Source organism: Camellia sinensis, chromosome 2 (genome assembly GCF_055761805.1).
Source record: "Camellia sinensis isolate YWXY chromosome 2, ASM5576180v1, whole genome shotgun sequence".
NCBI classification, from domain to species: domain Eukaryota; kingdom Viridiplantae; phylum Streptophyta; class Magnoliopsida; order Ericales; family Theaceae; genus Camellia; species Camellia sinensis.
Window position 1 is genome coordinate 179,725,755 of NC_138962.1, and position 14,184 is coordinate 179,739,938.

Sequence of the window (14,184 nt, forward strand, 5' to 3'; positions counted from 1 at the left end):
TTTATGAAAAAAATTGTCTAAAAAATCACTAAATATTAATAAATATACAAATTTAATACATTTTTGTATGTATTTTGTATTTATTAAATTTTTTTAAAGATTTTTTAATTTTTAATTTTTTTTAAGTATATGTAGATTAGATGCATCTAAAAAATAAAACAAATTAGCCAATATATTAAAAAAATACGAATTAAAAATTTTTAATTTTTTTTGAAAACTCCAAAACCAAACAAAATTTTAAAAATTATTTACTCATTCCATAATGGTCCTCCAAATTTAAATTTAACATATTTTTTTCATTATTTTCAAAAAATATTTTTTATTAATTGAAAATACAAATTCATTTTATTTTAAATTTTTATATGAATTCGCAAATAACTTACTCATCCAAAAAAATTCGATTAACTTGAAAATATGATATACTGCATATTTCAGTGATCCCTCATTCAAATTTTTTTTGAAAATCAATAAGCAAAAAGACATTAAAAATTAGCAATGATAGAAATCTTTACTATCAATTAGATTGCTTGATTAAGTTTTTTAATATCTGTAAAAGTAAAAAAATAAAAATTAAAAACACTTAGATGGTGTTTGGAAAGTGGATTTTTATGTAGGTTTTTTTAGATGTAGGATATTATTGAAGAATTTTTTTTTTTTTTTTGTGTTTGGGAAGATAGTTTAGTTTTTTTGTGGTTGGATGTGATATTTGTGAGAGAAAAAGTGAAATGATTATGGGGTTGGATGTGATATTTTGTTTGGATGTGTTTTTTTTTTTTGGTTTTGCAAAATTTTTGTCTTTTAGTAAAAAAAATGAGAAAAAACCCAACTACAATTCTTCCCAAACACCACCTTAATGTTTTTCATATGATTTTTTTGTTTTTAAAATCTGAAAATATTTTTTAAATGTTTATATTTATAAAATTAGTTTAAGTTTTGATACCTGGCAATTTGAGTGCTTGTAAAACTGCGGTGGGAATCTCCACAACAGAGCTTATCACTCATCAAAAACATTGAACATCAGGTATGTGAGCTAAGTGGGGCCAATACTTGCCTTTCCCCTTTTCACACTTCCTTGTTAGTTTCCGACTTCCACCAATCCAAAATCTCTTAAGTGAGGGAGGCAGCCTTTGCACTGGTAAAGATTTGAGCCGAGGGCAACCCCAGATTTGAAGATATTCAAGAGAGGCGAGGTTTTGAAACAACTTAGAAGATGGATCAGAGAGGTGGGCAGCAACTTCCCATCTATCGGAAAGCTGGACCCCGCTACACCTTATTCTTCTTCTTCTTCTTCAATCAACAGTGTTGTAAGAGAGGATAAACTGTGCAAATCAATCTCCTTGATGTTGTTGTTCCATTGTGAAATATTCATCTCCAGCGATTGAAGAGAAGTGAGGTAGTTGATGCTCTGCAATCCGTGTGGTAGGGCCTTGAGTTTTTTGCATCCCCTGATATCCAAATGTGCCAGATTTGAAGATATTCAAGAGAGGTGAGGCTTTGAAACAACTTAGAAGATAGCTTCTCCAGATTTCGGAAACCCCCGATCTGAAGATCGATCAGAGAGGTGGGCAGCAACTTCCCATCTATCGGAAAGCTGGACCCCGCTACACCTTCTTCTTCTTCTTCTTCATCTTCTGCCACGCTAATTCCGCCTGAAATTCGGAGTGTTGTAAGAGAGGATAAACTGTGCAAACCAATCTTCTTGAAGTTGTTGTTCCATTCTGAAATATTCATCCACAGTAACACATAATAAAGGCTAATACGGTAATTGACATTAAGAACAAAAAAGTTGGAGAGCAAGTAATACCTGTAGAACCACACATCTTTATCAAGTAGGAAAGACAGAGGATTTGCTCCAGCTCCTGCCATTCTTGAAACAGCCTTGTGCAACCATGTTAAAAACACCAAGCCCTGCACTGAAAGACAGAAAAAGAATAAGAAGACGCAACTTACAGCTGATATTACCAACCACCCTAAACCATAAAGAAGTAACACTTAAACCAGGAGTACAGCCATTACAATTGAACTTCATCAGTACCTTCCAGCTCTAACTACAACTATCTTTTGGTCCACAAAGTCAGTCAATGGTAGATCTTGTGCCCTTACAGTTCCAAGCAATCCTGCTAGTGCAACACCAGCAGTTCCCTATACAACATGATGACAAGTGACAAAAATGTCATTATAATAGAGTCACCCTTAACAATCTTAAAGTACTTTGCCATGGAGAATAGCAGAATACAACACCAAGTATTCACCTGTATGTCATTATTGAACATGCAGAACCTTTTTTGATACCGTTGCAGTCTTTCAAAAGCCCACTTCATTTGAAAATCCTCAAACTGATAATATTCACCAAACATCAAGTAATCAGTATGATATTGGTTACACATCAAACAAGATGTCATATTTCTGAAATAACTAAACCTGCACAATAGCCTTGGGCCATCGAGTGTGAATTGCCTCCATAAATTCATCAACAATTGATAGATACTCCTCTCCTTCCAACCAAGGTTGCTGAAGTCCCAAATCTGTCAAAGTAAAATCACGTGAAAAATAAATCCTCACGAAGTTTGTCGGAAAAAATGGGTTTACAAGCAGTTATGTAGTCTACTTACTCTGCTTAAAGACTAGAAAATATGGAGAACGACATAGAGTACATTCAGCATAAATGAATGTTAGGAATGGATAAGCATGAATGAACTTCAATGTTTAAAGTTGTTGGACGTCCAACCTAAGGTGTAAGTAATGAAATTTGACAAGGGAAATCCTACTTCATACAAGTAAATAGTCACTATTTTCAAATCTGAGAGGTTCATGACATCTTTCTCACAAAATGAGAAAATTATGAAAATAATTGACAAGAAACAATTGTAAACAAGAAAAGATTGGACTTGAAACCTTTCGTGATGATGGAATTTAAATGGAAATCAATATTACAACACATGGAGGTGTAGCCTTTTTATACAACTCCATTTATTTTATTTTATTTTTTGATAAATAATATACAACTCCATTTGAATGATAATACTTTGGTTGTAATAACTAGACACTCTTGGGCTTTATATGTACACTTATGTACAGTCAGATGACCACATGATTGTTTCCATAATTCTGTGGTTTCTATTTCTAGTGCATTATTGTTTCTAGTTTGTTTAGGTAAGGTCATCCCAAAAAACAAAGATATATGTGTAGGTACATATCTAATGAGGTGATTCTTATTTACATCTCTAGGTTTGTTAGACTTTACTTCCAGATCTGTTGGATCTAAATCTGAATTCACACCATAAAGAGTACAATTAAATAATTAAATCTTAGGAGTTTTATCCATGTTAAAGTTGATTCTAAGTATTAATTATGATTATCTTTCGAAAGCACCTCTGGAGCTTCAATTAGCACCCTCAACAAAATGAAGTGCTTAATTCTATTAGGATTCAATGTCTTCTAGTTGAATTTAAGTTAAGAGAAATGAAAAATATACAAAGTGCTACATCCACTTCTATATTAGTTTGATTATATAATCTTTTTCAAAAAAATTTGTGAAAAATCTAGAAATCTCCTAGATGTTGATTTGTGATTATGTATCAATTTTAAGCTGTAAACAACAATCCCAATCAAACAATCAAGACAAATCGACACAACGATTTTACGTGGAAAAACCACAATTGGAGCACCTCCAATTGTGATAAAAAAACCATGGGCAACAGCCACAAAACAATCCACTAAGAAGATATAAAGGAATTACACAGGTATGCTCTCAATTATCTAGCGAATCCACGCCCGAATTGAACCAACCCCTATGTGCCTCTTCCAACCCCGTTTTCACCTCGGAATTGTCTTGACGATGAGCCACTCCAGAATCCACCAAAGCTTCAGGCTCGAATTCTTCAGAATCCACCGAAGAACAACTCTCTCTTTTGTATAGAATGAATAAACAAACCTTTGATGTATTCTTCTTAACCCATGAGTTGAATACTCAATTAAACATCAAAGAAAAACATCAAAATATCCCCAGATATAAACCTTACTATCCAAGAAGAAGATCTGGAGGAGTAATCTTATATTTGGAGCAACTTGCGAATTTATAGAATCTGAAATCGCGAGGTCCGCTCGAGCGTGGGAATGGATGCTCGAGCGTGAAAACACGGATCACAGTATATTTGCAGACTCAGCAAACTTCTGGAACTCAGCATTCTCCGCTCGAGCGGGGGAATGTCCGCTCGAGCGGACAAGCAACTTTGAATGCACTTTTGCATTTTGCTTCGGGGGCGAGCAGCTCGACCCCCGTCATAATCAGCGAAGTGGCAATCTTGAAAGCATTAACATCACAAACTTCTCTACAAGGCACGATTCGGGTTAGATTCACATCTAATAAACTCATAGCCTCACGAAAATAAAAATGCAAAAACAAATACAACTGAAAGGAGTTTTGTTAAACGGGATTGCCAAGAATAAAAACCTAACAATTTATATTGTTGCTTTCATCTACAAGGACTTTAGTAGTTCTTCCAAAACCCATTTCAGAGTCACTAAACATTCCTACATCATAATTTTTAATATAAAGTCACACAAAGACCAGACTAGAGATACGTTGTCCTACAAACCAAACAAGTCAAGTGTTAGTTCAACTTGTTGTAACAGAGTGAGTTAGGTAGATATTTTCGTTAGATATTTTGTAAACATGTGGAGTGTATATAACGTACTGTATCTCCGAGTTTTCAATCTAATGAAAACCATTCAGTTTCAATAACTTCTTCATGTGTAACATTAAGAGAGGTAGTTATTGTAACGCCCTCAAAATAATAACATTAAACCCATCAGATAATACAAGCATTTACATATAAACTAACCACATTCCTTTATTTCATTGAGTTTCATTACATAAGTATCACATGTTAACATCAAAACAAAATGCCCTACGGGCTTACAGCTTTCCAAGTTAACACTTGGTTTCAACAAAAGAGTACTAACTCGTTTACACCTTTAAGCCCTTGGCTTGAAGTTACATGTAATACATCAAAAGTAAAACAACTACACGATGTCCGCCTCTAGCCTCCCAAGCTATGTCCTTGGAGGTGGCATGCTTCCTGTACCTGAAAATGATATTCCCATATAGGGTGAGCCACAGCCCAGTAGAAATACACTAAACCAACCATGGACAATGACTAAAACATTAGCAATTGATAGTTGGTCAACACTGATACAATCACATAAATTACATATTTATGTCAACGACTTACAAGTCCCAATTACTTTTCATTTTCCCTTTTTCAACAGATAAGCATGCTAGCTCTATCATCATTTCCACAGATATGTATAAAAACTATATCTCACATTCAGATAAGCATAAAGGCTATATCCACATTCTCAACAGATATGTATATCAACAATATCCACAGATAAGCATACAAGCTGTATCCACACTCTACAACAGATATGTATATCAACAATATCCACAGATAAGCATACAAGCTGTATCCACACTTCACAAAGATAAGCATATGAGCTCTATCTTCACTTCTCTAGACAAGCATATGAGCTCTGTCTACGGAGTTCATCCCCTATCTCCTCCCAATACCTATCCGGTTTAGAGGTACATCCCCTATCTTCCCCTAAACCGCGGAGTACATCCCCTATCTCCTCCTCTACACATAACGTATATAAACACATTGGTTCTATATACAATCACACAATACATACAATTAATGTATTCTATCAACCGTCAAGTTCCATGACACATTCCATTGATTAGTTTCCGTTTACCTAATCATCATGCATTGTCTACAACAATCTCGACTATCCTCCACCGATAGCCCAAGGCAGTTATTTCTAAAACAGAAAATAAATGCACAAATGGATATTCAATCAACATTTCATTTCCTCATTTCTCACCAATTAATTATCCCAATTAATTAAACAATGTAATTAGGCCATTTTCCATAATTACCATTTCAACCCTTAGGTCCCATTTTCATCAATGATTCAACAATCATTCCATTTTCTATGCCAAACATGCATCTAGGTTTATTATGAATAAAACCCCAACTTTTGTAAAATTACACAAAAGCCCCAAACTTTCACAAAATTACCAAACCAAGCCCAACATCTCAAAATACCAAAATTTAAAGACAAAACCCATAGAGAGGAGTAGGTTATCCCTACCTCAAATTCGGAGTCCCAAAGGAGAAGACGACAAAACCCAACGTGCTCCAAAACCTGAGATTTTCAGATTAAAATGAAGCCCTCGACGATCAACAACCTTTTTGTAAAGGCCAAAGGTGAGTAAATCACTCCTACTAGATCAAAACCTAGAGAGAAGGTAGAGTCTAGAGTGAGAGGCTCAACAATGGTGATTTTGGAAAAGTAAGAGAGAGAAGAGAAAGTGAAAAAGTGATTTAAAGAGTCACAAATTCAGGACTTTAACCCAGGTCTCCGCTCGAGCGTAAAACACCCCGCTCGAGCGGCCACTCACAGACTTCCGCTCGAGCGGCCAACCTCCCGCTCGAGCGCAGAATGCACTCGCTCAGCGCTTTTGCAGAACCAGGCCTCCGCTCGAGCTCCCAACCCTACGCTCGAGCTCACAACACTGCACAACAAGATACTGGATGGATGTATTCCCCGCTCGAGCGCCAACACCTCCGCTCGAGCGGACAGGCCAAAAATCTGGGCAACTAGTTTTGGTTTCTAAACTCAACCAACCTGAAACAAATCCGCCCAACACATCCTATAACTCAAATACGAAGAAAAAGGAATGTAAACACGATAATAACCAACTACCAACATCCACGGACACATGTCCGGATCACTGTACAACAAGGGTAAACCCGGGATCGCTATAACCTCCCCCCCTTAAAGAATTTCCCCCCCGAAATTAAGCACAAGTTTTCAAAACAAGTTTTCCTTCATTTTAGACAATGTTACAATTTAACATTCAACAATTCGACCCATTACCGGTCATCCCATCCCTTTAACAAGAGACATATCACAATATGTAAACAACATATGTATTATTAACATGCACCAACATTATGCACTAACTTTCCAATGTCAACAATATATTCAACATATATAGTGTTACATCCAACTACCATACGAGGCAAGTTCCAAAACATGCTTCCAATAATCAAAACATTCTCAATGTTTTACAACTTAAGACATATATAAAAGCTCTTAAGTTCAACATAACGTAAAATTTAAATATAAGATTACATATCAACAAACAAGTCCGGATATTTCTCTCGGACTTCCAACTCACGTTCCCAAGTGGCTTCCTCCACTCCGTGATGTTTCCACAAGACTTTCACCAAAGGAATGGTCTTGCCACGCAGGACCTGATCCCGCCTATCCAAGACCCGAACCGGTCTCTCCTTATACGAGGCATCCTCATCTACCTCTAAATCAGTCCAATCCAACACATGTGATGGATCTGGCTCATACTTCCGAAGCATACTCACATGAAACACGTCATGTACCCCGGACAACTGCGGCGGTAAGGCTAACCGATAAGCAACCTCACCAATCCTCTCAAGGATCTCAAAAGGACCAATAAACCGAGGGGATAACTTCCCACTCTTCCCAAACCTCATCAGACCTCGCCTAGGTGATATCTTCAGGAAGACATGATCACCTACCTCAAACGCCAAAGGCCTCCTCCTACGATCGGCATAACTCTTTTGTCGACTCTGGGCTGTAACAAGCCTCTTACGGATAAGCTCAACTTTTTCCGTCGTCTCCCTAACCAACTCCGGACCCAACAAAGGTGCATCACCCACCTCGGCCCAACACACTGGAGACCTACACGGTCGGCCATACAAGGCCTCAAACGGTGCCATACCGATGCTAGACTGAAAACTATTGTTGTAGGCAAACTCTACCAATGACAAGTGCCTCTCCCACGTCCCACTGAAGTCCAGGACACAACCCCGAAGCATATCCTCGAGGATCTGAATAGTACGCTCGGACTGCCCGTCAGTCTGAGGATGATAAGCCGTACTAAAGGTCAACTTAGTGCCCAGTGCACTCTGCAAACTCTGCCACAACCTAGCAGTAAAACGAGGATCTCTATCTGAGACGATCGTCACTGGGACCCCGTGCAATCTCACTACATCCCGAATGTACAAATCGGCAAGATGATCTACCGAATCTCTCACGCGCATAGGAATAAAGTGCGCCGACTTAGTCAACCGGTCTACAACCACCCAAATAGCATCACTACCCCGCTGAGTCCTCGGAAGACCTACAACGAAGTCCATAGTGACATGCTCCCACTTCCACTCGGCAATAGGCAAGGGTTGCAACAAACCCGCTGGCCTCTGATGCTCGGCCTTCACTTGCTGGCAAGTAAGGCACTTCGATACGAAAATAGCCACATCTCTTTTCATACCCCGCCACCAAAACTGGCGACCCAAATCCTGATACATCTTAGTACCTCCCGGATGCACCGCAAGGCGCGAATGGTGAAACTCTCGGAGTACTTCCTCTCGGCAAGACTCCGGTACAAACAAACGGTTTCGGTATCTCACACTCAGGTCGGGATACACCGTCAAACCCTTCTCAACTTTCCCACTGGAGATCTTCTCTCGGAGGGATTCTACCTCAAGGTCACCTCTCTGTGCCTCTAACACTCTAATCACAAGTGTAGGCTGCGCAACAACAGAAAACAAGGCCGCAGCCTCGACAGATTCGCCCAGTAGCAAATCAAACTCGCCAAGTGCTCCCAACATCTCCCATTCCCGGATGGCTATACAAGCTACATCACTAATGGTTTTCCTACTAAGGGCATCGGCCACAACATTGGCCTTTCCCGGATGATAATGTAACTCAAAATCATAATCCTCGATGAACTCCATCCATCTCCTCTGCCTCAGATTCAAGTCTCTCTGTGTAAACAGATACTTCAAACTCTTATGATCCGAGAATACCTCGAACCTCTCACCATAAAGGTAGTGCCTCCAGATTTTCAAGGCAAAGATCACAGCTGCTAACTCTAGGTCATGTGTGGGGTAATTCTTCTCGTGTATTTTCAACTGACGTGAGCCATAAGCTACCACTTTTCCCTCTTGCATCAACACACAACCCAAACCCTCTCGTGAAGCATCACAATAAACCGCATAACCCAACCCTCTCTCCGGAATAATCAACACCGGAGCGGTGGTCAATCTAATTTTCAACTCTTGGAACGACTTTTCACAAGTCTCACTCCACACAAACTTGACTCCCTTCCGAGTCAGTCTAGTCAACGGTGACGCTAACCTGGAGAAATCTTTCACAAACCGACGGTAATACCCAGCCAATCCCAGAAAACTGCGGATCTCAAACACACTCTTAGGCTGTGCCCAATCTTGCACTGCCTCAACTTTGGATGTATCAACAGACACCCCTTCCCCGGATACCACGTGGCCTAAGAATTTGACTTCCCCCAGCCAGAACTCACACTTCCCAAACTTGGCATACAGCCTATGGGCTCTAAGTAACTTAAGCACCACTCTCAAGTGTGCCTCGTGCTCCTCCTCAGAAGACGAATAGATAAGGATATCGTCCACGAAAACAACCACAAATCGGTCTAAGAACTCCCGGAAAATCCGGTTCATCAAGTCCATAAAGACTGCCGGTGCATTGGTAAGTCCGAATGGCATCACCAAAAACTCGTAATGGCCATACCACGTACGGAATGCCGTCTTAGGAATATCTTCCTCCCTGACCCTCAACTGATGGTAACCCGATCTCAAGTCTATCTTAGAGAAACAACGGGAACCCTTCAACTGGTCAAACAAATCATCTATACGGGGCATAGGATACTTATTCTTAACCGTAGCCCGATTCAACTTCCGGTAGTCTATACACAATCTCAAGGCACCATCTTTCTTTTTAACAAAGAGGGCCGGTGCTCCCCACGGTGAAACACTAGGGCGAACAAAGCCCTTATCTAGCAATTCCTGGAGCTGAACTTTCAACTCAACCAACTCTGCTGGAGCAAAACGGTAAGGTGCCATAGAAATCGGCGCCGTACCAGGCACTAAATCAATAGAGAACTCTATCTCTCGGTGAGGTGGCAAACTAACAAGATCTTCGGGAAAGACATCCGAATACTCACAAACCACCCTCGGTAATACAACCTGGGTCTCACCACTCTCAAAGCTGGCAAGTAGACTACTAAGCTCACTTCGCCCTCGCGAATCATACCCCGGTGGCAAAACACTACCAACCCGGTCTCCCAAAAAATGGAACCACTCCCCGCTCAAGGTACACAATGTAACCCTCTGGCGGTAGCAATCAATAACAGCCCGGTATGACGATAACCAGTCCATACCCAAAATAACATCAAAACCCTTCATGGGCATGACAACAAACGGAAAAGGAAGCCTATAGTCGGCGACCTCTATATCACATCCTCTAACACCCTGTTTCAGAATCAACTCACCACCCAAAGGCGATACCACACAAATAGGAGATGCTAACTGTGCTAACTCCAATTCCAAAACAGATGCAAATGCAGCAGATACAAAAGAATGAGATGCACCCGTGTCTATCAACACATTAGCAACTGAGTTGCAAAACAGAAAAGTACCTCTCACTACTGATGGAGCCGGTACTAAATCCTGCGCGGTAACAGCATACACGCGCCCCGTAGGCCCCTGGTCTACCTGCTCACCTCTCGGAGCAAAAGACTGTTGCACAGACTGGGATGACGAAGCTCCCGGATTGGCCCTCGAGGCCTGCACAGACTGAGCTGGCTGAAAACCCTGCGTCTGCCTAGAACCAGACGCTCCCGAAGTGGCACTCAACTGTGGGCAAAACCTCTTCATGTGCCCAGGTTGTCCACACTGATAACAAGTCAAGAGCTGCCCCCTGCCTAAACTCTGACTCTGCGGTCTAGCTGAAGAAGAAGCAGCTTTCTGACCCCCACCCTTCTGCGGGCAAACAGATACCTTGTGACCCAACTGGCCACACTTGTAACAGGTGAAATCCCCCTGACCACCTCTCCCGGAGCCTGCACTCGGCACTGGGAAGGTCGATCTAGCAACACCACCCTGCGAATGCTGAGGGTTATAACCCTTCTGTCTCCTGCCATCACTCTGACTATCCTGGCTCCTCTTGGAGCCTCTCTGACCCTCATCCTCCTCATGCATCATAAGCTCCATATGAGCTGCAGCGTCCACTAGGTGTCTATACTCTCGAATATAAGACCCACCAATTCTCAACTTGAGGCCCCGCCTCAACTTCCGCTCAAACTCATAGCAACGGCGTTCCTCAGACGCCACCAGTTCAGGTGCAAACCTAGACAGACTGGTAAAAGTAGCCTCAAACTCGGCCACTGACAAGCCCTGCTGATTAAGCCGGCTAAACTGATCCCTCAACTTCTCCCTAGCTGCTGCTGATAAAAACCTCTCCTGAAAAGCATTCACAAACGCCTCCCAAGTACCACCAAAACGAGCTTTCTCGTACTTCCACCATTGACCCGCATCTCCCTTCAGTTGGAAGGATACCAAGGTCACTTTCAGTGCTCCGTCCTCGATGCCAAGCATCTCAAACGTCTTCGTTGTCTGTTCGAGCCATTCATCTGCCTTAAGCGGCTCTTTAGGATCCCCGATAAACTCGTCCGGATTACACCGGAAGAACTCCCTTTTCAAGAAGGAAGGCCCTGTCTCAGCTGCCTGATTCCCAGCTCTAAGAATACCTAAAGCTCCTGCTATCTCTCTGGCCAAGGCACCCATAGCCTGCTGACCTACTGGCTCGGCCACATTGGCCTGCCCAACTCCCTCCTGCACTGCTGGAATCTCACCCTGTAACGGTACTTCCTGCCTCGCAGGTCTACCACGCCTAGCACCTCTTCCTCGTCCTGACATCCTAATAAAGGCAACACAGAACGTTAGCACATTCGTAAGTGTGTCGAAACTAAACACTCACGTCCTAATGCATGGACAACTGTAATTCACTCCACATAAGCACATAAACACATAAGCACTTACGAACTTCATTTCCGGATAATGATAGTCCCGAGGCGTTACTAGAGTTCCGGTTAGAAACAGCGTTGATCAAGTGCTTTTCCAACAAGACTCCCAGAAACTCAAGGATCCAATCAACATCCTAGAAATTAAATCCCATACCCACATAGTCACATAAGCATGTTATCAAATAAACACATAGCATATGGTACTACATCTACGTCTCTGTCAAGCGAGACAAACCCATTGTGATCCTAATCACTTCCCACGTACCCAAAGTATTCGATTCCGGTACGCTCTGATACCAAGTTGTAACGCCCTCAAAATAATAACATTAAACCCATCAGATAATACAAGCATTTACATATAAACTAACCACATTCCTTTATTTAATTGAGTTTCATTACATAAGTATCACATGTTAACATCAAAACAAAATGCCCTACGGGCTTACAGCTTTCCAAGTTAACACTTGGTTTCAACAAAAGAGTACTAACTCGTTTACACCTTTAAGCCCTTGGCTTGAAGTTACATGTAATACATCAAAAGTAAAACAACTACACTATGTCCGCCTGTAGCCTCCCAAGCTATGTCCTTGGAGGTGGCATGCTTCCTGTACCTGAAAATGATATTCCCATATAGGGTGAGCCACAGCCCAGTAGAAATACACTAAACCAACCATGGACAATGACTAAAACATTAGCAATTGATAGTTGGTCAACACTGATACAATCACATAAATTACATATTTATGTCAACGACTTACAAGTCCCAATTACTTTTCATTTTCCCTTTTTCAACAGATAAGCATGCTAGCTCTATCATCATTTCCACAGATATGTATAAAAACTATATCTCACATTCAGATAAGCATAAAGGCTATATCCACATTCTCAACAGATATGTATATCAACAATATCCACAGATAAGCATACAAGCTGTATCCACACTCTACAACAGATATGTATATCAACAATATCCACAGATAAGCATACAAGCTGTATCCACACTTCACAAAGATAAGCATATGAGCTCTATCTTCACTTCTCTAGACAAGCATATGAGCTCTGTCTACGGAGTTCATCCCCTATCTCCTCCCAATACCTATCCGGTTTAGAGGTACATCCCCTATCTTCCCCTAAACCGCGGAGTACATCGCCTATCTCCTCCTCTACACATAACGTATATAAACACATTGGTTCTATATACAATCACACAATACATACAATTAATGTATTCTATCAACCGTCAAGTTCCATGACACATTCCATTGATTAGTTTCCGTTTACCTAATCATCATGCATTGTCTACAACAATCTCGACTATCCTCCACCGATAGCCCAAGGCAGTTATTTCTAAAACAGAAAATAAATGCACAAATGGATATTCAATCAACATTTCATTTCCTCATTTCTCACCAATTAATTATCCCAATTAATTAAACAATGTAATTAGGCCATTTTCCATAATTACCATTTCAACCCTTAGGTCCCATTTTCATCAATGACTCAACAATCATTCCATTTTCTATGCCAAACATGCATCTAGGTTTATTATGAATAAAACCCCAACTTTTGTAAAATTACACAAAAGCCCCAAACTTTCACAAAATTACCAAACCAAGCCCAACATCTCAAAATACCAAAATTTAAAGACAAAACCCATAGAGAGGAGTAGGTTATCCCTACCTCAAATTCGGAGTCCCAAAGGAGAAGACGACAAAACCCAACGTGCTCCAAAACCCGAGATTTTCAGATTAAAATGAAGCCCTCGACGATCAACAACCTTTTTGTAAAGGCCAAAGGTGAGTAAATCACTCCTACTAGATCAAAACCTAGAGAGAAGGTAGAGTCTAGAGTGAGAGGCTCAACAATGGTGATTTTGGAAAAGTAAGAGAGAGAAGAGAAAGTGAAAAAGTGATTTAAAGAGTCACAAATTCGGGACTTTAACCCAGGTCTCCGCTCGAGCGTAAAACACCCCGCTCGAGCGGCCACTCACAGACTTCCGCTCGAGCGGCCAACCTCCCGCTCGAGCGCAGAATGCACTCGCTCAGCGCTTTTGCAGAACCAGGCCTTCACTCGAGCTCCCAACCCTACGCTCGAGCTCACAACACTGCACAACAAGATACTGGATGGATGTATTCCCCGCTCGAGCGCCAACACCTCCGCTCGAGCGGACAGGCCAAAAATCTGGGCAACTAGTTTTGGTTTCTAAACTCAACCAACCTGAAACAAATCCGCCCAAC

At 41.0% G+C, this 14,184-nt stretch overlaps 1 protein-coding gene and 1 non-coding gene across 35 annotated transcripts in view; one reads left to right on the forward strand and one right to left on the reverse strand.

Moving 5' to 3' along the window:
• LOC114295680 (NAD-dependent malic enzyme 59 kDa isoform, mitochondrial) overlaps nt 1–1,470 on the reverse strand; it is a 29,690-nt gene extending 28,220 nt beyond the window's left edge. For 28 of the 30 annotated variants that reach the window (XR_014352422.1, XR_014352296.1, XR_014352481.1 and 25 more), the window contains exon 1: nt 941–1,202. The gene's annotated coding sequence lies outside the window, so the exon portion shown is untranslated. Of the gene's footprint in view, nt 1–940 lie in introns of all 30 variants that reach the window. The other 2 variants (XR_014352308.1, XR_014352302.1) reach the window with 2 other exon arrangements.
• LOC114273920 (uncharacterized) overlaps nt 1–14,184 on the forward strand; it is a 255,485-nt gene that overhangs the window by 82,100 nt on the left and 159,201 nt on the right. The window lies entirely within an intron of this gene.